The sequence below is a fragment of the Cervus elaphus genome, chromosome 33, assembly GCF_910594005.1.
Source record: "Cervus elaphus chromosome 33, mCerEla1.1, whole genome shotgun sequence".
Taxonomy (NCBI): domain Eukaryota; kingdom Metazoa; phylum Chordata; class Mammalia; order Artiodactyla; family Cervidae; genus Cervus; species Cervus elaphus.
The window spans coordinates 64,287,551-64,315,080 of record NC_057847.1 but is presented as its reverse complement, the minus strand read 5'-3'; the positions used below and the strand labels follow the sequence as shown (position 1 = coordinate 64,315,080).

Below are 27,530 nucleotides of genomic sequence, written 5' to 3'. Positions count from 1 at the left end.
GACAGGATTCTTGGGTGCCTGTCTTAGAGGCTGAGTTTCTCTCATCTCTGGGTACTGCTTGCTTGGACAGTCTGTATCCTGGGTGTGACCATGCTGTTCTCTTCTTGTGCTTAGTCAGAGTGCTGTATACTTTGAGAATGGAAGGATGGAAGAAGCTTTTACAGTCATTCTTCAGAAAAACATGGATATGAAGAAAAAATAGGCCTTTGAATTACTTAGCTCAATCTGTTGCTAGGATACTGGGTGTGGTAAGTCCCTCCCCACCCCAGGAAAATATTTTAGAATATTTTATTGTTTAGATGAAAATAACTACCTTTTAATTTATAACTGGAGTTTCAACACAGATGTTGATGGATTGGGGGCTTTCTTATCCTTTTCCCTTTTCCTTCCTGAGAGAGTGATTTTATAATATCAAACTCCGTTGTGAAACTCCTCATTCTTTTTTTTCTGGTTACAAGGTCTAGTAGTCAGCGTGGATATGAGCATTAGGACTAATTCAGGAAGAGGACCCAGCGCTGTGCCTGCAGTGTAACAGTCACTCAATACATGGTAAATTCCATTTTAAATTCAGATGAAAGGGGAAAAAAGCATTCAGATTCTATGTAGGCAGCGCAGCACAGTACGAAAAAGAACCTATTGATTAAACTCTTAGAAAGTTTCCAAAAACCTCCTTTTAAGTCCCAAGATATTGGCACTCCTGTGATGGATGTCTTGAGGCAGATAAAACAGTGGAGTCTTTTGAGTGGAAGGAACAGGGATCCTTTCACACGAAGTGATACTTGAAAAATACTGCCGTAATTAAAACATACAGTGTAGTTAGTTTTTGGGAAATGTACATTTTTCATGTCTTGAAGGAACCTTACAGAGTTACTTTAAAAAAAAAAGGCGGGGGTGGGGGGAGGACAGCCTCTACTGGAAACTAGCATGTGATAAAGTTATAAAGGAAATCAACTCTGAAGATTCACTAGAAGGACTGATGCTGAAGCTTCAATACTTTGGCCACCTGATGTGATGAGCTGACTCATTGGAAAAGACCCTGATGCTGGGAAAGACTGAGGGCAGGAGAAGGGGACGACAGGATGAGATGGTGGGATGGCATAACCGACGCAATGGACTCTTTGTGGCCCCGTGAGCTGCAGCACACCAGGCTTCCCTGTCCTTCACTGTCTTCCCGAGTTTGCTCAAAATTTGAAGCCTGGCATGCTGCAGTTCTTGGGGTCTCAAAGAATCAGACATGATTGAGTGGCCGAACAACAAGGTTAGAGTTGTTTCTTCCCTTGTTCTTCTGTTTGAGATCTTACGCCTTATAGTATAAGATCTTAGCCCATAGCTTATTGTGGTGATATTGATGCTGCTGTGACCTGTCCTCCTCCCTTAACACCTGGGAATCTGTGAGCTTGAATGGGGAAAAAAAATCCATCTTTATGTACAATGAATTCTAACTGAAGTTTGGCATTTTCTTCCATTATGAACCTAGGCAGCAAACCAAAATAGTGTTGAAAAGATCCTGATTTTGTCCCCATATATCTGTATTGAATTATAGCTGTGCAGAAACCACCGGATGTTATACACACACATCACTACTTCAAAATAGTGCTAGATCCCAGAGCTATTTTTCCATCTTATTACTTGGTGTATTAATAAAGAAACACTGATATATTACTAATATATTACTTATATTAATATAATATATTGTATATAATTATAATCATGTAATATATACAATCATATAATATATTATATATTATATATATATAATTATATATAATATATATTAGTTATATATATATATAATATATAACTATAATATATAATAGTTATATATTGCTAACATATGCTAATATATTACTGATATATGTTACTAATATACTGATATATTACTGATAAACACTGATATATTACTGTATCACAGTTTTAACGCATGGTGACGATGAAATCTAAATATCCTTTGTTTTGAAATGTTTTGTGTTTTATGTATTTAAAAACATCATTTGGAGGAGACTTCCAGAAGCATCACCTCATTGCCCTAGGGTCCGAGGCATATAAAAGGTTAAGTCCCTCCTTAATGATTTAAATTTTATACCAAGGAACTGGGCCTACCAGAGTGACTCTCAACCCTGGCTGCCTGTACGAATTACCTGGGAGCTTCAGATATTGCTGGTGCCTGGGTCATGTGTGTGTGTGTGTGTGTGTGTGTGTGTGTGTGTGTGATATTGCTGGTGCCCGGGTCATGTGTGTGTGTGTGTGTGTGTGTCTGTGTCTGTGTCTGTGTGTGTTATGTGTGTGTGTGTTCAGTCGTATCCGACTCTTTGTGACCTCGTGGCCTGTAGCCTGCCAGGGTCCTCTGTCCATGGGATTCTCCAGGCAAGAATACTGGAGGGAGTTGCCATTTCCTCCTCCAGGGGGTCTTCCCGACCCAGGGACCTAACCCACATCTCTTGAGTCTTCCTGCATTGCCAGGGGGACTCTTTACCACAGAGCCACCTGGAAAGCCCCACCTGAGTCATAATGCCAGACTACCAGGCTAATTAAATTAGAATTTATGGAAGTGAGGCCTGTGATCCCAGTGTGTAGCTGAGGTTGAAAATCACTGGCCTATATGCTCAGATAAACCTCTCTGCCTTCTTTCTGATTCTTTAAATAAGAACTTCAGTTTCATGCTTATGGTAGAAAATTCAAACCGTACAAAGAGCACAACTCACTCACCTTCTTAGATATAACTGTTGCTGACAATTTTTTTTGCATAATTAATCCTTACAGACACACACATCCACACATACACCCACAGTGGGATTATACTATACATATTACCCTATGCAGACATACTATACAAGTTATTTCACATAGAGAGCTTTCAAAACTAATTTCTGAGCTAAATTGGTCCTTGAGATTAAATTCCTTTTCTTTGCTGTTTTTGATTTGCCTTCAACTAGGGAGCCTGATACCTCTAGGCACAATTCAGGAGTGGTTGGAAGCCTGTGGATTCTTATTTCCCTCTTTTAAGAACTAGCGGGATGGACAGGAAAGAACAGCACTGGGGTCAGGCCCATCTGGGGTATGGGCCTTGGGGTGTGCCGCTTATCCTTGCAAACTTCTCTGAATCTGTTTGCTTATCTGTCAGATGGAGACTACGAAGGCTTCCTCTCAGGGCTGCTGTGAAATCTGTGCAAGGTTGGTGACAGGTAGCTATTATCAAGTGAGGCCTCCCCAGTAACTCAGATGGTAAAGAATCTGTCTGAAGTGTAGCCAGCTATTATCACGACTCTCTTTGCAAATTGTATTCCCCAGAGGAGCTTGATGTAGTCCTTGGTCCTCTCAAGAGTTCTTTTTTCAATTAGTACACAGAAAACAAGAGGTAAGTTTAAAAAAAAAAAATCCCTGTGCAACCACTGCAGACAGTCTAGAGGCCCTGAACCCAGACTTTGGGATTGCTATCATCTGGCTGATTTAGGAGTTGGTTCCAAGGCACACTGATGATGAGTTAGCCTTATCACTTCTTCTCAGGGAAGTACTTAGACCAGGTTAACACATTCTTAGAAATGGACAACCTGCCCCCCGCCTCCCCCCCGACCCCACACCACCCTAGCTTATTGACTTTGTATTTCAGCTCACTTGCAGAAGCAATTATGTTTAGGGTGAGAGCCAGTATTAGATCACGTGACCAGAAACAGAATTCACCCCAGATGGTTTGAATGAAGACTAAGGAAAGGAGCAGTCACAGAGGCGTTGGCCAGGTACTGTGAGGCACGGAAGGATGGACAACAGTGGGAAACCAGTACGTCTGCTAGGCTTGAGGGGGATGGGAGAAAGTAGAGTTACTGGATCCCAGTGGAATCTGGAACTGGAGAGGAGCATTCAAGAAGAATCTACCCCCAAGATGGTGGCATCCAAGAAGGGATGGGGCTGGGAAAAGTACCCTGCCCTGTCTCTTCTAATTCTCCAGTCCACTGCTGGGCCCAACCAGTGGGAAGCCAGCAGGCAGTGGCGATGTACCTGGTGATATAATCCACAGGTGCCAGCTGGCCAGGGCACAGGCTCGGGCTGGGACGGGTTGGAGGTGGCCACGGAAAATAACCAGATGAGCGGCACACACAGTGGCTGTTAGACATCAGAAGTGAATGAAGTGCTCGCCAGGGGGCTGAGCACCTAAATGGGGCCCAGGATGTGGTGTTCCCTTCCCCTGGCAGCTTAGGATTTAGGTGGCAGCTTGTTCAACCCTGTCTTAAAGAGACACCAGCAAGCTTATTCAGGGAGACAGAAAGGGAGGGAGACCATCACCTATTAAGAAGCAAACCCTCAAATCAATATCTATCATATTTTTCTGAGCTCTGGCTCTCTTGGTGTCTGTGTAGAGAAGCTATCAATGTTTGTTGCTCCCTAGTTCATGACTGCCGCTGGGCAGGTAACACACCAAAGACACGGAGGCTTAGTTGAGAAGATGTCAGTTTGGAAACACCCTCATTTCTTTCTCCTGACACCCATGCCTGGAGATCTCCAGTAGTAGATTTCATCTCTGGCAGTTAGGAGACCACACTGGTGGTCTCAATCAGCCCCACCAGCCACTCTGCAGGTCAGCCTCTCAGAACTCAAGAGAAGATCCAGCTGCTTCCATCTTTAGAGCCTTCCAATGTATTTGAAAAGTGGGAAAATGCATATTAGGATTAACATCACCCTAGAGAATCTTAAGGACTGGGGAGCCTGGTGGGCTGCCGTCTATGGGGTGGCACAGAGTCGGACACGACTGAAGCGACTTAGCAGCAGCAGCAGAGAATCTTAAACGGTTATATGTTAAGAACTGCATGTTTTTAACACAAAGAAACACAATATGACCTAACCATGCTTTCCATGAGATATTAGAGGAGTTTCAAAATGATGGAGAGAGCGCACACTCTAGGTGGTGTGATCTGGATTACCAGGATATCTGTTCAAAGTTACATGATGAATGACTTCCACTTCAGCCCCATCGCTGTATCTCTGTGAGGCTCTGTGACTCAGTGGGAGAAGGTGTCAGATGTCTGGGCCTGAGGCCGTTGTGACTTGGGCTCTTGCCAAATCTAACCCCCCCCATCCTTCCAGGTTCTATGTGCTTTGATTCACTTTCCCTCTATGCCTTCCGAGACCTAGATTTGGAAAGTATGTCTGTGTTTTCCTAATTGTCAGGCTGGTAAATCATAAGTACAGGAGACTTGCAGGAACTTCTTATGGAGCAGGGTGGACTAGCTTACCACCATGGGGACACCTCATCTTTCTGTCTCCAGGTGCTGACTTTTGTAGATCATGGCTAGTCCATAGAAACTTTACCAAAGGAAAACAAAGGAAGCAAATGTAAAAATCAATGTCTTTTTAGTTTTTTAAAATAATATTTGCTTGTTGAAAGATTTAGGGGCCAGAGACGGGCTGGTGAGCATGGTGAACTCTGTTTTACCTCCCAAGTTACACACAGACATGATTGAGACTATCATGGTTTTAAAAGAAAAGTTGGGGGACTTCCCTGGTGGTCCAGTGGTTAATATTTTGCCTTCCAGTGCAGGGGTTGCAGGTTCGATCCCTGGTCAGGGAACTAAGATCCCACATGCCTCACAGCCCAAAAATAAAAACATAAAACAGAAGAAGCAATGTTGTAACAAATTCAGTAAAGACTTGAAAAATGGTTCATATAAAAAAAAAATCTTGAAAAAAAAAAAAGTTGGGATCAGTCTCAGATGTCAGCCGTCCATAGGGCAGTAGTTTACCTATTTCAGTTGTATAAGAAAGGACCAAAGGAGCTTATTAAAAAGGCAGATCTCAGCCCCTGCAACCCTGTCCCGAGACATGGGGTCTGCCTTTGTAGCCAACACCCCAGGTGGTTCAAGAAGCACAGTTTAGGAAACACACATATCTTAAGTTTTTATTTTCTTCTAGTCTTATTGAGATATATACAGATATATGGGCTTCCCTTGTGGCTCAGCTGGTAAAGAATCCACCTGCAATGTGGGAGACCTTGGTTCGATCCCTGGGTTGGAAAGACCCCCTAGAGGAGGGAAAGGTTACCCACTCCAGTATTCTGGCCTGGAGAATCCCATGGACTGTAGCCTGCCAGGCTTCTCTGTCCATGGAATCACAAGAGTCTGACACTGACTTAGCAACTAAGCCACTACCACCATATAGTCCTTGGAGTTGCAGAGAGTTGGACACAACTGAACAACTTTGTTTCACATACAGGTATATACTTACACCAGCACTGTATAAGTTTCAGTTGTACAGAACAATGATTTACATTCATCATGAAGTGATGAGCACAATCAGTTTAGTGAACATCCATCATCTCATATAGATACAACATTAAACAAATGGAAACATTTTTTCCTTGTGAGGTGAACTCTTAGGATTTCCTGTCTTAACAACTTTTGAATATAATGTAAGAAGTATAACAGCAATGTTAATTGTATTTCTCATGCTGTATACTGCATTCCTAGTACTTACTTAGCTGATAGCTGAAAGGTTGTATTTTTTGACTATCTTCTTCCTATTTCCCAAACCCCACCCCTGCTTCCCCTTAAGCCATTTTTAAGGTACTGATGCTTAATCTGGAGATCTTTGGTCTTTTTTTTTTTTTTTTTAATCAGAATGGTAAAAATCCTCTGGACTTTCTTCCAGACTGTATTTTTTCATTTTGCTTTTTTGACCCCTGCACTTCAGGCAGCCTGTCATTGGCAGGACAGATGCATCAGAAGTAAATTCCTTGGACGCAGTCTGGCAGTCCTACTGTCACATGGAAGTTCTGTCTTGCTTGAAAACAAAGAAATAAAACCATCCCTTGAATTCAGTGGTTTGCTTGAAGAGGCTGGAAAAATAATCCAGTGGTGTCTGTTGGTTTCAAGCCTGTGTTGTTATTAATCTTGTTACAAATGAAAATGCTTTCCATTTGCAGGCCTGCTGTCTCGGAGGAGTTTTGTGTATCTCGTACTAGGCCCTGCTGGGTGATTAAGCCACTCGTTCGGCATCTTACAGGCCACTGGAGGACCATCAGCTCCGAGATCATGGATGTGCTTCACCTAGAGCTCCCTGCATGGCGCTTTAACCGTTGCTTATGTTTCCTTGGGAAGGGAGGCTCCTCAGGGCCCCATGCTGTGGGGGTTCAGGCCCAGAGAGGTGGGGTTCTCTTTCCCATCCTGTCTCTTTATGTTTCTTACATCATTAGAAGTATGTTGGCCCCTTCAAGCGGAGCAAGGGCAGGGCTGTAGCTTTCTCTCTCACTTTGTTGTTGTTGTTGACAGATGATATTTTATTTATTTTCAATTAATTAATTGATTTTGACCGCACTGGGTCTCTATTGCTGTGTGTGGGCTTTCTCTAGTTGAGGCACAGGATGGGGGGTTATCTCTTGTTGCTAGAGCATGGGCTCTATGCCCTTGGGCCTCAGTAGTTGTGGCACCTGGACTTAGTTGCTCTGAGACATGTGGACTCTTCCCAGACCAGGGATTGAAACAGTGTCTACATTGGCAGGTGAATTCTTAACCACTGAACCAAGAGGGAAGTCCACTTTCTCTCTCCCTTCTTTTCCTTTTTTTGGCCAAGTCCTCTGCTAGGGATTGAGCCCATGCCCCCTGCAGTGGAAGCATGGAGTCTTAACCACTGGACCACCACGGGAGTCCCTGTAGCTCTTTTCAAGATTCACTGTCATCTAGGGGAAAAGATACAAGAGCTCTACAAACCAAGAGGCAGTTTAGTTTCATACTTTTGTCAACAAGAGCAAGATGTAGCATTTTTCACTTTCCAGGTTTTACAGTTTCAATGTACAAGACAGAGACATTGCAGCTCAATAAGGCAGGCAGTGCTAAGAAGAGTATGGGGCAGAAGAATGGTGGGTGGGGAATGGGTGCCAGAGAGGCTTCACAAGGACAGCTTGCCCACTTCTGTAGCCTTCAAAGACAAAGCTCTTCAGAACTCCGAAATCCACGGGGCCTTTTCACAACTGTAGTAAGCGAGGCTGTGACTGATTTATGTAAGGAAATGGTCCCCACTCTCAGGAGAGGCCGAGCCTCTCCTGTTGGGGTCCACCATGCTCCACAGCTGGTCCATCCAAGCTGCATCCACACCTGCAGGCTGAAGCCAGGCTCACCATGGGGAAATGGCAGCCCCACGGCTTCCAGACCCATGAAAACAGGAAGCCCAGAGGCTCTGGTGGCTGGTGGGGGTTTCCCACTGCCAACGCAGCTCTTAGTCACTGGTTTTGGGTCTCAGGCTCTGTCAGATGATTCAATGAAGCCTCACACCCCCGCTCACCCTTTTAAAGTCAGGTCACACCGACCACACCCCTCGGACTGTAAATGGAACCCAAGGAAATGGATGAATACTGTCTTCCCCAAGACACAGACCATTTCATCAAGTCATAGACAGGACTTTTCTGGAAATGTCAGCCACCCTGAGGGATGTGCTGTCGCACTTTCCCCGATGAACTAGGAGGCAGTCAAGGAAATTAAAGGAAACTGTTCATTCAGATGCTTGCAGGAAGCCTCTGTCTCCAGGTTTGAATCTGTCCCTTGTTGATGTGGTCCTGTTGCTGTTGGTGACCTTTCCTAGTGGCAAATGACATCCATCCTGAACAAGCAACAGACGTTTTCCTCAGAATGCTAAAGTTTGTAATACAAGTGAACTTATTTAGAAAACAGAAACAGACTCACAGACATAGAAAACAAAGTGATCAAAGCGGGGTGAAGGGCTAAATTAGGAGTTTGGGATTAACGTATACACACTAAAATAGAAATAGTAAGTCCTACTGTGTAGCACAGGGAACTATATTCAATATCTTATAATAAACTGCAATTGAAAAGAATCTGAAAAAAAATATGCATAAATGAATCACCTTGCCGTACACCAGAAAGTAACAGAACATAGTAAATCAGCTGTTTGTTTGGTCACTAAGTCCTGGCCGACTCTTTGGGACCCCCTGGACTGTCGCCCTGCCAGGCTCCTCTGTCCCTGGGATTTTCCAAGGCAAGAAAACCGGAGTAGGTTGCCATTTCCTTCTCTGGGGGATTTTCTTGACCCAGGGATGGAACCCAAGTCTACTGTACCTCCTGCATTGGCAGGCAGATTCTTACTGCTGTGCCACCCATAAAAAAATTAAAGAGTGACAGTGGCTCCAGTTGAAGAGGCCAAGTTCTCTTTCTGTCACAATGACAACCCTGTGTTTTGGGTTTATCTCCCAGGACAGGGAGCCCTCTCAGCTCTTACTCTGATTCTCTGATGGAACGTGCAGTGCATGGGTTAGGATGCACTGACTTTTGTTCAGGAGCTTGAGAACTAGGCAAGCAACCCCCGGAAGAGACCACTTTTTCTCTGCACCCAGACACTTCTCTTGATGAACATCTTTTCTCCCACCACCCAGGCCCAGACATGCTATTTTTTCCTGGGAAGATGCAATGGCCTCTGCATCTGTCTTTTCCTCCCCATCCATATAGCATCTTCCACAAGCTTTTGAAATGCAAACCATATCACTGCCATCTGTTTTCTACCACTGAGAGGCCTTGTGTCAAGGTGATCCAGAGCTTGGATTCTGAAGCTGGTCCTGTGTGTGTGCTCAATCGCTTCAGTCATGTCCGACTCTGCGAAACTCTGGACTGTAACCCACCAGTCTCCACTGCCTATGGGATTCTCCAGACAGAAATACTGGAGTGGGTTGCCATGTCCTCCTTGAGGGATCTTCCCCATTCAGGGATCAAACCCATGTCTCCAGTGTTTCCTGCATTGCAGGGAGGATTCTTTATCACTGAGCCACCAGGGAAGCCTAAAGTTGGTCCTACTGGATTCTAATCCTTCACTAGCTAGGTGACTTGGGGCAACTTACATTCTGTCCTCGTCTGCAAAATGGAGATGATGCTGCTAATAGAACCTACTCATGAGTTGTTATGAGGGTTATCTTTTTACATGGAACACTTAGACCACAACTGAATAAATTATGTTTATTGTCAATGTTCCACCTAAAATTCTTGGATCTTCTAAGTCTAGACTCCAACACAGACACCTAACCAAGCCTGTGAGGTGCAGCAGGAGACAAGGCTGGACAACATCTCGTATTTCCCAAGGACGACTCCTGCTTCCTTCTCTGTTTCCTGCCCACCCTGGCTTCTCTCAGCGTCTCCAAAGCACCATTCTTTCTCCTGCCGCAGGGCCTTTGCACAAGCTTTTCTCTATATTGTGAATGTTTGCCTCCTTCCCTCTTTGCCTGGCCGACTCCTGCTCCTCCTCTGTGTCTTAGTCTAAGTGTCTTTTCCTCAGGGAGGCCTCCCTTGACCACTGAGGTGAGAAGAGAACCCTGTCATTCTGTATTATGGCACTCCCATTCTTTGCTATCATAGTGTTTGCCAGTTTATAATTTCTGTTCATCTAGGTTTGCTTGACTGATGCCTTCAAGCTCTCCTCCCTTGTGTGTGTGTGTTAGTGCCTCGGTTGTGTCCAACTCTTTGTGACCCCATGAACTGTGACCCTTGAGGCTCTTCCATCCATGGGATTTTCCTGGCAAGAATACTGGAGTGAGTTGCCATTTCCTTCTCTAGGAGATCTTTTTAACCCAGGGATCGTACCGGGCCTCCCATGTTGCAGGCAGACTTTCTACCATCAGAACCACCAGGGAAGCTCTCTTCTCTTGAAGCACCGTGAAGCCAAGGATGATCTTTAGCATGTGACACAGGCCTGGCCTGCACTGGCTTACACTGCTTCCTAATATGTGATGAATGACTACTGCTGCCCCAGCCAGGCTGTGATCTCCTGCTCTGGGCCTGCAGTTGGTGTATGACATCATGTTTGCTTGCAGACAGAGAATTTTGCAAACATGCCTAGGTTATAGGTCAGCCATGGAGGGTCACAGGGGTTATAGAGTTTAGTGGTTCTCAAGCTATCAGGCATCAGAAACACCAGCAGAGCTTGTTAACATGCTGATTATCGGGTCCAACCCCCCAGAGTTTGATACCTTAGGCCTGAAATGTGACCTGAGACCTTGCGTTTCTCACAAGCTCCCAGGTGAGGGTGCTGGTTTGAGAATCGCCGAGAGAGAGGTGTAGATAGCAAAATAGTCCCTGTCACAGTGCTCTGAGACCTGTAAATCATGGAATGCCACCAAAGAAAGAAAGATGGGGAAGAGTGAACAAGATCTTCTTGAGGGCAATCCAGGTGAGTTTGCACTGGTTCCTGTTTCGCTTGTGTGTGAGTTTGTTAATGACTTCACAGTGGGAAAAGCTCTTCCTGCTTTTTTGGACTGAAGTATTCTTGCCTGGAGAATCCCAGGGACGGCGGAGCCTGGTGGACTGCCGTCTAAGGGGTCGCACAGAGTCGGACACAACTGAAATGACTTAGCAGCAGCTTAGCAGCAGAATCTCAGGGCTAAAAGGTGGGAGGTGCAGGATCCCCCAGGAAATGAATGTTTTTTGTTTTTTTTTTTTTAATTGAAATATAATTGCTTTAGGGAGAGAAATGTTTTCAAGGAGCTCACTGTAATCATGTAAAGGCCCCAGGCAAGGATCCTGGAGGTCTGATGGAAGTTGGATTCAGGAGAGTCATTGGTGGCAGCCCCTTCTGCTGCCTGATCCTCAAAGAAAGCTCCTTGTAAGGGACTCTCTAGGGGGCCCCTTGGGTTTCTGTTTGCTGCTTGAGAGTCACAGTTAACTAGTGGCCCTAGACAGGTAGGCTTTGTCTGGAGGCCTGATCCCCTCCTTTCCCATCACAGCCGCCATATTTCCATGATTTCAGGAGGCTCTCATGGGCCCTAGCAGCTTCTCATCCCTCCGTGTCCAGGAGGGAGATGGTGTTGCTGGACAATGGTCTTTGGAGTCAGACACTCCCAGGTTTGCTGCTGCTTCCAGTAGCAAGCGTTTGGGTAACTTGCTTCTGCTTGGGTTTTCCTGCCCTATAAAACGGGAATGATGATATCCAGGAGAGCTTGTGGTGTAGGGGTCAAGTTGAAAAGCCAAACAGTGGTATCAAATTGAAAGGCCTTGCTAGTGTTCACTGTTATGACCATGAGTCAGTGACTGGATCTCATTAAGCCTTAGCATCATCGTTTATCACATGGCAATTAGAAGGGTACTTACCTCACAAGGTTCCCGGGAGATAAAGTATTTGTGACAATTGGTGGAATCCAAGGAAAGTCTGTAGTTTCCTTAACGGTGTTGTGCTGATGTTAATTTCTTAGTTTTGACAAATGTTTCACGATTGTGTAAGAGATTGGCATATTCAGGAAGCTGGGTGAACAGATACAGGGACTCTGTACAATCTTTGAAACTTTTCAGTAAATTGAAAATTATTCCAAAATGAAAAGTGTATTTTTAAAAATGTTGGTGAATTATTTCTGTAATTAGGGTGCTTGTGATTTAGTAAGCCCTCAATACATGGTAGGGGGCTTCCCAGGTGGCTCAGTGGTAAAGAGTCCGCCTGCCAATGCAGGAGACTCAGGTTCAATCCCTGGGTTAGGAAGATCCCCTGGAGAAGGAAGTGGTAACCCACTGCAGTATTCTTGCCTAGGAAATCCCATGGACAGAGAAGCCTGGCGGACTACAATCCATGGAGTCACAAAAGAGTGTTGGACACAACTTAGTGACTAAACAGCAATACATGATGGCCATTACCATTAGTACAAAGACAGCTTACAGGTACCACCTCTGATACCTTGCAGGGTCATAACCCACGTGTGTGTCTAGCTGACCACTCTACAAATAGTATGCTCGTTTTCTACTGCTACTGTAACAAGCTGATACAAACTTGGTGACTTAATACTGAATCGTTATCATCCTGGATACCAGTAGAGATCTCACCGGGCTAAAATCAGGGTGTCAACAGGATTGTGTTATTTCTGGAAGGGGAGACTCTGTTTCCTGGACTTTTCCAGCTTCTAGAGGATCTTGGCACTCCCTCCATCTTCAAAGCAAGTGATCACGTCACTGTGACTTCCGCTTCTGGGATTCCACGCCTCTCTGATCTGACTCTCCTGCTGCTGTTTTATAAGAACCCTTTTTATAAAACCCTGGGCCCATCTGAATAATCCAGGGTCACCTTCCCATCTCAAGATCCTTAACTGCATCACATCAGGGAAGCCCCTTTTGCCATGTAAAGCAACATTGCCAAGTTCTCAGAGTTAGGACAAGGACTTGATCAGGGGCTGATATGATAGACTTTGCCCACTGCAAGTGCTAAGTCATCTTCTCCTTTTTTCATCTGCCTGTGTTCTTCTTCCCCTTTACAGCTGGTGGATGGGAGGGCCCTGCTGTTTGATTTCCCTGGGTGGAGCTTGTGCCCACAGGACTTGAGAGAGCAGATCTCAGCTACTCCCCTTGGAGGCCTGAGCACTATGTGAGGGAGGGTTCACACTGAGGTTTGAAGTCTAGCAGGTGTGTGTGATGTGCAGCTGGGTGCCATGCTACTGAGTTAACGGGCTTTGACTCTTGAGTTCTGGGCATGGTACTTTGGGCACCAGCATGGTGACACCAGCTTTCCCTTGGTTAGCAACTGTTCTAACGTACTAACTGTTGAGACTGAAGGTAATTACATCTCACCCCTTACAAACACCGACTGGGTCACGGATGTTCCTGGGGGCCATGCTCCCTTAGTTCTTTGTTCAAGGCTTTATTTCCACCCCTTCTTTTTCCTCTTTACCTGCCTATGTGTGATGCTTAATTGCTCAGTCGTGTCTGACTCTGTGACCCATGGACTACAGCCTGCCAGGCTCCTCTGTCCATGGGATTTCCCAGGCAAGAATACTGGAGCAGGTGGAGAAGGAAATGGTAACCTACCCCAGTATTCTTGCCTAGAAAATTACGTAGACAGAGGAATCCATGTGGTCACAAATAGGATACGACTGAGCTACTGACCATAGGGGTAAGAATGGGAATCATCACTAACTGTTAATTAGTAAGAGGAATCTTATTGGGGAGATAGAAATGTTACAGAACTTGACTGTGGTGATGGTTGCACAACTAGGTAAGTTGAATGAAGCTCGTTGAAGTGATCCTCAATTCCATTCCTGTTTAAGCATCTGGCTTCCCTGCCATAACATCTATTGCCACCCATATCTAGAATGAAGTGTTGTCTTGGAGCCTGTTGTACATTTAAAATTAAACCTTTTTAGAAAGGTCATTGAACTGTACAATTTAAATATGGAACCTAAATTATACCTCAATAAAGTTGTTTCTTTTTCAGAAAAAAAGAATACTGGAGCAGGTTGCTATTTCCTTCTCCAGGGGATCTTCTAGACCCAGGGATTGAACCTGCATCTCCTGTGTTGGCAGGTGGATCCTTTACTAGTGCACCACATGGGAAGCCCCTTTAGCTGACCATTTCTGTCTAAATCCGGACTGTTGAATGCGGCAGCCACTGGCCACATGTGGCTGTCTGAGCCCTTGAAGTGCAGCTAATCTGAACTGAGATATGCTGTAAATACACACTGACATTTAGAGACTTAGTATCAAGCAAAGAATGTAGAAGATTTCATTAATGATGTCGAGATGCTGAGTATATGATTTACAATAATATTTTAGCTATATTGGGTAAAATAAATGGCGTTGAAATTAATTTCACCTGTGTCTTTTTACTTTTCAGTGTGGCTACTAGAACATTTAAAATACATGTGTAGCTTGCATTGTTTTCCTTTTGGTGAGTGCTGGTCTAAATCCTGCTCATCTGTGAGTGTGTGTGTGTGTGTGTGTGAAGGGCCCTGTTATTCCTGTCACTGTGACAGGTAAAAGGCTTCCCCAGGATTTCTCTCCTTCCTTTTTCCTTCCTTTCTCTCTCCCTCTCTCTCTCCCCCCTCCACCCTCTCTCTTACTATTTTTACAATGAGCCTGCTAAATGAATCTCTGGGAATGTTTCATCCTTTCAAGCATGATTAGGTTGCTCAGTAGAAAAGGCAGTGAGTGCTTTCTCCCGGGCCACAAAGCTACGAAGTCATTCACTGTCTCCCATCTTCCCACCTTACTCTTTATGCCCTGGGAGATTACAGATTTCTTGGTTTATTTATTTGGTTTTATTTTTGTTGGGGTCATGGCACATCTTTTTAACAGCTCCTGAGGGGTGTGTCTGTCATTCCCTTCCCAAGTCTGCCTTGAGAACTACCACTCTGGGGAAGAGTGGGCAGTCCAGGGGTTCCTAAGGGGCATCAGAGTCATGTGGGGAGTGAAATGCAGATTTCTGAGCTCTGCACGCTGGCATTTCCCAGGAATGAGGCAGGATTTGCACCCAGCAAGTCACTGGACACATTTGCCTGACATTTGCTTGGCTGGGAGGGGGCAGTGCAGCCTGGCCTGCAGCATAAACCTCCAGTGTTCATTTCTGCAAAGCGCTGTCTGGCTTGCCTGAGTCTCTCGGGAGAGGTGCTTATGAGGAATTGCGTGCAGCTGGGGGTTGACACAGCCGGTCCCCCCTCCCCCCTCCACCCATCACGCAGCTCCTGATGATGGCGAGTTGGGCTTATTAAGAGGTCATCCTTTCCTCCAGTGAAAGCACGGTGAAAGGACAGTGAAAGGACAGGTGGTGGAGACTGGCTGGAAGGTACGAGACTGGTCCAGAGGTTCCGAGGGAGAGCTCTGTGGTTAGATAGCTGGATTCACATCCTGGTGCCGTCACCTGTCAGCTGTGTGACATTGGGCTGGTTACTTGAAGTCTCTGAGCCTCTGTTCCTTCATCTGCAAAGAGGAAGGTGGTTGTAAAAGTCACTGGTCATGGAGATCATGGCTGGTTGGAGAGCAGTGGGTGATGCCACTTGCTGTTCTACCGTGGTATCTGATTACTTCCGGTGAACCTCAGGCCGGGAACATCCAGCTAATTTAATAGTTTTAATGAGGAACACCTTCGAACCCCAGGCAGATTCAGGCGAGGGGAAAACCTGACAACACGTGGAGGAGGAGGTGGTAGTGAAAGGAGGTGAGGAAGCTTGGGGCAGAGAGCTGCTCAGTGGATTCCGGGGCTGTCGGAGGGTCCGCAGCGCTAGAGATCTGGGCTCTTGTGAAGCACAGCTCCCTTGCCCTGGGTGCCAGCAGGCCTTCCTTGGCCTGCATTGGGGGAATGACTCTCCTTGTACCAGCTGACTGAGCGGGACTGGGATAAGAGCCTGTGAGTCTGAGGGAGCCCAGGGCATCAAGGGAATGGCTGGGCTGGCTGTTCGGGGAAGAAAACGAAGTCATCTTTCAGCTCTGGGGAGTAAGACCATTGCAGGGAAGACACATGTTTCTGGTGAGAACCCGGTTACCTGCTCACTCCCGTCACCCTGGAATGCTGGCTTCTTGCCCTTCCTCTCACCTCCAGCCTGAAGGGACCTGAGCCAAGGATTCAGCACTGGGGCCTTCTGGGCCCTGGCCTTGAGCTGGGAGGAGGTGGAAGGCATAAACCCTGGAGCCTCATATGAGGCAAAAGTGGGTGCACCAGGCTTCTCTTTGTTCTGACTGCCCACTCTGAGTTTTCAGAAACTTGCAAATTGATCTGAAGGAGTAGTGTTTCTTTTCAATAGGAGTGTGATTCTGGCTGGGAGCTGCCTTTCTGGGGTAGTATCATTTCAACCACTTGGTTGAATATTCAAACCTGTGGATTTTTCTCTCTTAGCACATGGGGCTCTTGTTTGGTTAGAATGGCTTCAATTATAGGTTTGTTTTTGATAAGTAGCTTGTTATCTTAGTGTACTTTCCTTTTAGGAGGGACCTTGCTGGTTTTCAGTGTAAATCTGAGTAGATGTGAATATTTGGAGATGGGAAAGTGTTGGAAGTGAGAACCCAGATACTTTCCTTCAGGAAACGGGTCTCCTTGCAGCTCTGAATGGAATTTTCTGGCATTCACTGTGTGAAGACTTTAGCTGATATCCCCAGAGGTGGGGCTTGGCAGCTGAAATTTTTGGTAAACCTGACTTCATGTGCCCAACACACAGTGAGGCCAAACAAACCAAATCATGGTTGTTTGGAGTGGAGTAAGGTTGATAACAGGGCCCAGTAAGGAGATCGGGGCAGCTGGTGCTCAAAAGATCTGAAGTCCTCGGTGGTTTTAGGGGAAGAGTTTTCATAGGCAGAATTTGGGGTGAGGGCTGCAAGGTGTATGATCTTCCTCTGGTTGGTTGGTGGGGAGGGAACAGAGGGGTGGTCCAGAGGTCTCAGTCGTCAGCCTTCTGGTTCCAGCCAGCCTGGGGTCCATGTGCTTTTGCTCAGCCTGAAGGTTTCCTTCCACCTGGGAGGGTGGGGGGCTGGTCCCTCTAGAGGAGCTCAGAGTCCTGTCAGATTGTTCCCCACGTCCCCCAGGAGGCACAGAATCAGGCGCTGCACTATTGTTTGGCTTCCTTTCCTTTGTTTCCCGCGTTCCCTCACTCCCTCAGTGTAACTGTTTGCCCTCTTGGAGCTCAGGAGGCCGCAGCCCTTTTCCCTCAAACAAGAAACAGGGCACTCGGAAAGGCTCTTATACCCAAGAGAGCCCGCCACAGCATCCTACTCAGCTTCAAAATGCCTGGGGTCCTGTTTATGGGGTTAATGTGACTGAAAGGGGGGTGGGGTGACAGTGCTGTGCGGATACATGGATTTTTTTTTTTTTTCCCCTTTTCAGTTGTGTTTTGACTGAAGTAAAATCATGTTTAGTAAATGACATGAAGTGAATTGCTGACTAAGTACTGGGAACTTTAGGTGTATTCCCTTATTCTTAAGCTAGCCCTTTAAGGTGGATTATTAACCCCTTTTACAGCTGAAGATTCTGAGGCTGAGTGAAATAATTTCCCCAAGGTCCTACAGCTGGGATCTGAGCTGAGTTGGGATCTGAACACAAGTTGCTGTTACAAGACCATGTTAAAGCAACTATGCTCTGTGTCCCGTTAAAGGAGTGAGTGGGTGAAAGTTGCTCTGTCGTGTCCGACTCTTTGCGACTCCATGGACTATATAGTCCATGGAATTCTTCAGGTCAGAATACTGGAGTGGGTAGATGTTCCCTTCTCCAGGGGATCATCCCAAGCCAGGGATCGAACCCAGGTCTCCCGCATTGCAGGCGGATTCTTTACCAGCTGAGCCCCTTTAAGGAAACTTACTCGTAACAGGAGAAAGAGGTGAAAGTGACAGTTCCTGAATGCCTGCTGTGTGCTAGGCCCTGTGCTAAGGGCTTTCCCATTGTTTCTAGCCCACAGCTGGTGGGGGGCGTTGATGGTGGTGGGATTACAGCTGCTACTACTGTTAGGGCCTTGGTTTCACAAAAGAGGATGCTGAGACTTCGAGGTGTTAAGTGCATTTCCTGGAAGATGGTGGAGTGGGAATCAAAACACAGAGTCCAGAGCCTCCTTGGGCTCACAGCGAGCAAACTGGATATGGAAGGGTCTGAAAATCCACTGTTGAAATGATGGATTTACAAACATGGACAGAAGCCATTTTCAGTGGATTAACACATACTTGCAGAGCATCAATTTGTGTGTAAGAGTCGGGGTATAAAATGCTATTCAGAGATACTGGGAAGCGTAGGACATGCCCTGTTCTTGAGGAGCTGACTGGTTATAGGTTTTACCACACATGGGAGGCGATGGGCATTTCAGGGCCTGCAAAAGTTCCCCAGAGCAGATGTTGTTTTTGGAGGGTAAGTTGACTGTATTGGGGGCAGGGAAGACCTGAAGGCAAGGAGAAAAAGTAGACAAGTTGGCTTGAGCAGAGCCATCCATCCTAATTCAGGAGAACCTTAGAGGCCAAGTTTTGATCTTCAAGATGGTGGCACTTGGGCTATCTTACTGCCATGGAATGGGCTGGCCTGGGAGGTGCTTCCCAAGGTTCATCAGGCAGGTGGTCAGGAGTGGATGGGAAGGTGGACGGATGAGGCTGGAGAAAGGTCCCCCAGGTGAGAATGCTGTTGTGAGCTACTGGGCAGGAAAGGGTTAATGCTGGGCCTCTCCTTAAGAGTTAGTGATTCAGTGGGCTGTGGTCCTTAAGCAAAGGTGAGTAATGCCGACAGGAGAGGCAGAAATTGGCCTTACTTGTGATTGAGTTGGGAGCTTAGAGACGAGATGACTTTCACAGGCTCTAAGAGAGACATGTTTGTTTATCATCACCTCCTCCTAACTGGGGATGAATTGATTTGCATTTTCATCAGAAAACTCTCCTCCTTGGCAGTGGAGGTGGCATTCAGACATTCATCTACCACTTTCTGGACCAATGTCAGCAGCCGTGAAGCCTGGCTTGTCTTGGGCGTGGCGTTCAATCCTAGAGTTCTGATAGTGGGCAAGGAGGAAGGAGAAAGCAGTGACGAATGGAGGGAGAGAAGAAATGCCACGTGCAGGGCATTTGCAGATTGTAACAGTCAAAGGTCAGATCCATGACTTTGCCTCTCTATCACTCAGTGAGTCCCACCCAAGGCTGTTCTAATCCAACAGTAACACTGTATTTTGGGATCCTCCCCTAAAGGTTAGCTATACCCAGAGTTTCTCGAATTTTTTAATTCTTGGAAATCTTTTAAGTAACTGCTTCCAGGACAGGGGTCACTAGGGGACTAAGGCTCTCTTTTGAAGCCTACTGTCTCTGTCACCAAAAGTTTGTCTCATTACTAATTCTCCAGCATTTAATGAAGCAGTTGAGAGTGATTGGTGGGAAATACCAGTCTAATTGAAAAGTGATTTTCTTGCGTTGTGATTAGAAACAAAAGACCAAATGTAGCGCCCTTGTCTTGCCCAGGAGAAATAGTGGAGAGGGCTTTGGTGAGGACAAGCCTAGAGAAACGCGTGTGGGTGGTTGTGCAAGTGTCTGTGTGGTTGTTCCTGGTGAATCGTGACCTGTGGTTCCATGAGAGTGGTTATTCCTGAATGGAACACCTTATAATGATTGCTTCTTGGTGCCTCTCGTTTCTGACACACTCTATTCTATGAGGTAGGTCTGCTTGCTTTATTTATAAGTTTTCTAAGTGACCTAACTTCTCAGTGTTATTCCTTAAAAGATGACATCTGAAAACTTATAGGCCTGAAGCCCTTAATTAGTTCCATGAAGAGGCTGTGTCCTCCTACACAGTGTTGGAAGGGTGTTAGATGAAAAAGTGCTGTCCTGAAATAAATCTACCCCTGTGCTGTCTAGTAGAAATTTGTGCTGTGATGGAGATGTTCTGCATCTCTGATATACAGTATGACAACCACTAGCTATGTGAAGCTATGGAACACTTGAAATGTGCCTAGTGTGGCTAAGGAACTGAATTTTAAATTTTATTTACTTGTCATTAAAATTTAAATAGCCACATGTAGTAAGTAACAACTATATTGATGAACCCTGATCTAGACAGTGGCCCGAGATGACTGCTGGCTGTGTTTAGCACTTGAATATAGGTCTTAGTTGAGCAGACTTGTTTGTGAGGAGAGATGTCTTAAGATAAGGGTACTCTAGTGGACATGAGAAAGTCTAAGAGATAGTGTAGAATTGTTGAATTTTATTTAAATGTTACACTTCAGAAATCTTATATATATATATACATACACACAATATATATACAAATGAACTTTGTAAATTAAAAAACTATTGACGAAATAGGAGCACTTACAGACTTAGAGAATGAACTTAATGGTTACCACTAGGAAGGGGTGGGAGGAGGAGGGATAGATGAGGAGTTTGGGATTGACATGTACACATGGCCGTATTTAAAATTGATAACCAACAAGGACCTACTGTATAGCATAAGAAATTCAGCTCAATATCCTGTACTAACCTAAATGGAAAAAGAATGGATACTGGTATGGGTGTAACTGTCACTTTGCTGTACACTTGTGACTAACACAGCATTGTTAATCAACTATGCTCTAGTATAAAATTTTTAAAAAAACTTAGACTTCAAAGAAGACTTGTGTCAGTGGAGCTAGAGTAGGCAGGAAAGTTTCTTGGAGGATAATGGCAAGCCTGTAGCTTCCAGGTCATCTGGAATAAAGTCCATGCAGATATAAGTGTTCTCTTTCTTCGCACTCCCAGGGAAGCGGTATGATATGGAAGACTTCAGGCTTGGGGGTCTGACAGATCAGTATGAAAATGGTGGTTACCTATGCAAGATATTTAGGTTTCTAAGCCTTTGTTTCTTGATCTGTAAAATGTATATAATATCAATAGTACCGCCAAGAGCTTTTGTTATGTTAGATGACTTATACTAGTGTCAAGCTTCTAGTATCTTGGCACATAGAAGGTTCTCAAAGAATGTAGACATTATTATTGGAAATAGGATTGGCATATATACACACAGTTCCCTGACTATTAAAGTGCATCACACAACTGAGTGTATACTCGTTCCCTGTATATCCTCTGAAGGAGATCTGTCTCTTCACATGTTGGGCAAGGAATCCTGAGATTGTCCCAGAAAGATTGGAGAGATGACAAGAAGGGTGTGAAGAGGCTAAGTAATACACAGAGGGACCCTTGCAAAATCGAGAATTACAGTATGATCAATAAACGCATGGCTGCAGTCACTGGTAGGGGCACAAGTTTATCAGGGTGTATTGCGATCTTCAGAATTCCAACTTTCATTCTTGCATCCCAGAAGAGTATTAACTGGAATTCACAGCTCACACACTCCCTGGGGTTCTGGGCGTTTATTTGCATGGCACCTCAGACGTCTCTGGGATATAATTCCATTATCATATCCTTATCTGGGTTCTCTGTTTACTTGAACACTTGAAGTTAATTTAGTATCTTACAAGAACCAAACATTGTCTTCCAGACGCCATTAATCTCGCCTTTCTTCTCCAGCCTAAGTGTGAAATTAATCAAAAAGGAAAGGGAAATTAATAATAACATCGGTAGTCACAATCCATCAGGAGGCCTCACAGCAGGGAGGATATTAACTTCGAATTAATACACACTTCAACAAATTAAAGGTATAGAAAAGGATTATTTATTATTTCAGAAATGCCCCTTAATGTTTCCCGCTTTGATAATCAGTTAGATGTTGGGTGATGTCTGGTGATGAGACCATTCAGTATTGAGGTCACCTTAGGGCCCATGGAAAGCCTTAACTCAACTTTCTTTTTTTCATATTCCATGTAGATAAATTAGATCAAGCCAGATGGTTAATGCATCCTTGTTTCCTGTCAGTTGAAAGGATTTGCCCAAACACTTGCAGTTTTGATTTCTATTTACAATAAACTAAATTTGATCCCGGGTTGCGTGTTTCCTTTTTATGACATGCGGTATGATCAGTTTCAAAGGATACATTATGAACATATTATGGAAAAGAATGGAGCATTATAACTCTCTATTACAGCTTTCACTGAGGTTGATAAAGGACAGGCTTTTGTTGCTGAATCGTTCTTGTAATTACATCAGTGCTAACAGGCAGCAGTCACCTTCCATTAGGGGTGGGAGACAGGGAGCCTTACTATTTAAGTGATCACATAAGGTGCCGAATGAATCATCTTCAGCCTCATCATGAGGAATTAAAAATAGAAGGGAACAGTTGACATCATCTTATAGCAGGTTTTTAAGGAACAGAAAAATGCCAGATCGTCTTTTAGGGAAAAGAGCTGCCTGAAGTGGTGTTCCCGGCCACATGTGAATAGTGTATTGTCAGCACTTCTCGGACTTGAGGGTACATCCCCATCTCCTGGGGGGCTTGTATGGACAGATTGCTGGGCCCCAGTTGAATTTCCGATTTGGTAGGTGTGTGGTGGTGGGGTCGGAGATTTTGCATCCCCAACTTCCCAGACGATGTTGGTGTTTCTGAATCTGGGCCTATACATTGAGAACTGTTAGGCTGTGGGAGAGAAACAGGTGTAATGTGGGGATGGTTCCAAAAACAGAATTTTAAGATGAATTCCCCTTGTGCCTCTTAAAATAATTTTTATGAAAATAGCAAGTTTTGTTTGGGATTATGTACAAGTTTTGTAAAGGGGAATCTGCTTTTTGTGACACTGTCAATGTTAAAAATAGTTGCAAGCCTACATAAGTGATCCCCTGACCTGCGGTCATCATGTCTTGATAAAATCTTGGGTAAACTTTTTTGGCTACAAGTATTCTCTCTCTAATCCAAGTTAGTGATGAATTAGAACATTGCAAGATTTGAATATTTTTTTCTAATTTGTAAATCAAGCACTTTACCTGGGAACCACCTACAGGGTAACAGTCTTGTTAAGTAAGGGTATTCCAGTGTCCAAGCCACTGAATCATTGTAATTGTCACACCTGCCTGATAAAATGGTGGTGATGTGGTCGCTAAGTTGTGTCCGACTCTTTGCAAACCCGTGAAGTATAGTCCACCAGGCTCCTCTGTCCATGGGATTTCCCAGGCAAGAATACTGGAGTGGATTGCCATTTCCTTCTCCAGGGGATCTTCCTGACCCACGGATTGAACCCGTATTTCCTGCATTGCATGTGGATTCTTTATTCCTGATCCACCACCTGCCAAAATAGCTGTTAGCAAAATGAAGATGTAATGCTTTGGGCGCCACCAGGCTGTGCTTCCAGACTTCTGACTGGTTCTAGAACTGCCCTTTTATTATCCTATTAGTTTATTATCCTCTGATAGCAGTAACAACACAACAGTGATAATCACTAACATTTGTAGAGGGTTCGCTGCCCCTCTGATGTGGCAGCTGCACTTTTTGTCTGTGATAGTCTGTGAGTCCCCCCATCATTTCTGACAGAGGACCGAGGTTGCCTCTGCCTCAGACACAAGAAGATAGAGGCTTCGGTTGTGAGATTGGGCCTTGCGTTTGTGTCCAGGCAGTGGGAGCCTTGGGGGGCAGATTTAGATTGGAGTCTATTTTGGGAAGCTCTCCGTGTAGCCTGGATGAGAGACCTGTGACAAAACCAAACAAAGGTCAAGATTATGCAAGTTCTGTTGTCAAGGTCCACTCTAGATCTTTGTTACTGGGCAGCGTCGCACTTGCAGTACATTTAATCAGTCTGCCCAACCTAAGGGGAAAGCCATATGAAGCCAGGATTGTAATTATGGCACTTCTTTCCTGACTATCTGATGTTCCTTAGGGGAGATTGAATGACTTAAAACAATAGGGAATTATACTCAATATTTCATAATAACCTGTAAGGGAAGAAAATCTGAAGAAGTGGTATATGTGTGTATATACATATGCATGAACTGAATTGCTGTGCTGTAACCTGAAACTAACATGAAGTTGTAAATCAACTACATTTCAATTGTAAAGACTTCTTTAAAGAACTGAAGAAAAAATTTTAAAAAGTAAGGCGTATAATGATGGTCATGATTTTTTCTAATGTGTACCATTCAGTGGTCTTATCATTGAAAATCTTTGTTCTAGGCATGAAAATATTTTAGGCAGAGCAGTAGGCTCCCCTGCACTATTTGCTCCCATGAATCTATATATGGGACAGCTTTGGCGCTCTCAGTCCGTCACCTTTGCTTAGACTGTGGAGAAAGGGAGAGGGAAAGCCTGCTTGGAGTTGTATCTGAGGTTACATCAAGATTCTGAGATTCTCCGTTTGGAGAGGGGCTGTCCGTAGGAAATAAGAAGAGGGACTCTTGAGTGTAAAACTGAAAAGGGATCAACCGGACAGATGACAGTGTTGAAGGGCATCAGGGACAGGGAGGCGTGAGATCCACATGCCTGGACTTGGCGTCGGTCATCCTGTGTCATCAGATGCAGAGTAATACTGCAGAGGGCGTCCTTCAACAAGCTGGGTTTATCATGGCTCCCCTCTCAAGATGCTTTGAATGGGGAAGGGGCGATAGGCAAGATACTCAGATGCGGATTTCTAATAGAGTGCCACTCTAGAGGGCAGAACTCACCAAGCAGGTTATTTTGTTTGTGGGTCATTCATAATATATCTTCTCGAAATTATAAATTGAGAGGTGTAATGTCTGAAAATGATGCTTCAGTTTTTCCTAACTACTCTCTCACTGTCCATCCCCAGTGATTGCTGTCTTATTCTTTTTAGATTGAGTTGCACTCCCATGATCTCTATTTGGGGTTTTCCTGGTGGCCTAGATGGTAGAGAATCCGCCTGCAATGTAGGAGACCAGGGTTCAATCCCTGGGTCTGGAAGATTCCCTGCAGAAGGGAACTGCTACCTACTCAAGTATTCTTGCCTAAAGAATCTATTTACAAGTGCTTTCACAGTTAGGTTTAATTAAGGTGGGAAATCAAAGCATACACCCAAGATGAGATTGAGGGAACTTACAGAAAAGATACTTTTGGGTAAAATCTTGATGAAAGCTATGGAGTGGTGCTTTTTGGAAAATGGGGAAGGAGAACATTTATCTAAGACATTTACCTATAAACACAGCTAAAAATCATTAATATTATACACTTGGCTCTGTATGAAAGGATATTTAAGATTAGTTGAACTTTAAAGTTTTGCTGAGGATAAAAATGAATAGCCTTTGGGCTTCTTGGTGACCATGAATTTTACTAATGTATATTTTCATATGACTTGGAGTAGTTTGCCTGATTCTTAAGGTGAAGTCAAGATTGAGTTCTTTATTAGTATGAGTATTATGAAAGAATAAAAAATCCAGATTTGAAAGCATTGGGGGAGGTAAAAGATAGTGAACTTTTTTTTCCCTTTTGGCACATCATGAACATTTTGACTTATGAATCATACCAGTCTCACTACTATATGACTCATTAGCCACCACAGCCTGTGCACTTGATCACAATATTCAAAGGCAAGCTACCATGTAATACAACAACTTAGGTGTTTATGAAAACATGCAGAAAAGAGTACTGAAAGTAAGTTGATATTATTCAGGTCGGAGGCACGCAGGTGTTCATTTTGTTAGCTGATACCACTACAAAAGAACGTATTTTTGATGTTGATGAAGGTGCTTAGGATTGTTTTCTCTAACTATATCTTGGTGCTGCTTACAGGAGATCGTAGCTTTTCCTGTATCATGATAACCCAGTTTCACAACCCATTCCTTCACCTTAAAGCAATCTCAGATAATAGCTGTTGTAAAAAGGGTCATGTGATCACTGGCATTGATTTGGTACCCTTCCAGCCTTCTACCCTTCCTTAGCAAACATTTGAGGCCAGACTGTTTCATGGAAGTCATGGTTTTGGAATGATAATAGATTGAATCTGCTCTTATAAGTTGCCCCAGTGCACAGCCCTCTGCTCTTGTTCAGAGATTGTTGACGCAGACAAAAATGTTAGTACTGTGAAGGGAAGTTATATGTTGCAGACCATATTTGGAAACAAAACGCAAAACTTTATCAAATTTTTTCAGCAGAAGATGGTACATGTCTTTCCACGAGGGGCTTTCAGAAGAGGTAGACCTGTTGGCTAGTCTTAAAAACTTGTGAATAGTCAGCTTGAAGATGGATCTGTGCAGCCTGGTCTTTATTTTCTCTCCCTCCTTCTCTCCTTCCCTCTCTCTCTATTGAGCTCTCAGTTTTATAATTATCTGCTGATAAATTCCATGAATATCAGAAACACACTGTATGTATCTGTAAAAGGACTGTTTCCCCCCCCTTTTCTGAAAAGGAGTGTTATTTAGGGAAAATATTGGTGATATCAGAAGCACATAGTAGATATATTTCTAAAATGGCTTTTTACTGCTCTCTGGTTTGCTTTTGCAAGGTGAGGCAGCTGCAAGTAATCTGTTATATTTAAATGAACAGGCTTGTCATTCAATTGGCTTTATCGCATATTGCAAACTCCTTGGTTTTCTTGTCACAGAGCTATGTATTTTTAAAGTTGTGTGTATGCATATACTTGAGACTGTGTATATGAATTAATGTAGTCTAGTCCGGAAAGCATTAGGACTGGTAAAAGCTTTGGTCTAATGCCTCCTGAGACTTAGAACAAGAGAGTGGTTTTGTGGAGATGCTCCATCTTTGCCAAATGGAGCCTTACTCCTGCTGAACTAATAATGGATGGATTTGGATCCTAACAAGTGAGATAATGTAATTTTTTAGAGATATGCCTCTGGGTGTTGGAGTGATAGGGAATTCTCATCTAGCTATTTTTAGGTGTTTATCTTAAAAGGCGGTTGGGCTCCAAAATGTAAGGCATAGTTCTAGAAGCTCTTTGTCAGCCTGTCTGTTTGCAGTGGCTCAAGTCCGTAAAGAGGAGAAACTTAAAGATGTCTTTGTCTTTGTGATTGCAGGAGTGATTACTGTTCTATAGTGGACTTTGGAGGCAGAGCCATCAGGCCATGTAAGTACTATAATAAGCAGATATTTAAGCACAGACTGGGATATTTGCCCTTAGGGAGAGGGCTGAGTACTTGAGTCAGAGCATTTGGACCACCACAACCCAAAGGGCCAGGGGATCACTCTTCTAGTGCGACTTAGTCCCGAGGGCATGTACGTTTCTGGCTATCTGGTTAAGACCTGGTGAAATTTATCATTTGGGTTAATTGGGCAAGGATATTTTATCTGCTTCGAATTAGTAACGTGACCAGAGCAGAAGGTCATCTATTACTTTATTCAGTTGTTGTCAAACATAACTATATTGAACCGAATCTTGGCCAGCTACTGTTAGACGTGCAGGCCCCTTCAGACACAGAGGATCATGGTGTGAACATAACAAAGCCAATGAACTGAAGAGTGTGACTCATGATGACTGCATGATCTCTGAACTGTGTCCGTATCAAAGAATGTTGTAAAAGAGTACATTTTCC

General features: G+C 44.4%; 1 protein-coding gene across 6 annotated transcripts in view; it reads left to right on the top strand.

Annotated features, from left to right (window-relative positions):
* The window catches only part of MGAT5 (alpha-1,6-mannosylglycoprotein 6-beta-N-acetylglucosaminyltransferase), a 395,868-nt gene that overhangs the window by 31,540 nt on the left and 336,798 nt on the right, over positions 1–27,530 (top strand). For 4 of the 6 annotated variants that reach the window (XM_043894627.1, XM_043894624.1, XM_043894628.1 and 1 more), the window contains exon 2: positions 27,015–27,064. The exons of the other annotated variants lie outside the window; for them this stretch is intronic. The gene's annotated coding sequence lies outside the window, so the exon portion shown is untranslated. The remainder of the gene's footprint in view (positions 1–27,014; positions 27,065–27,530) is intronic. 6 annotated transcript variants of the gene reach the window in all.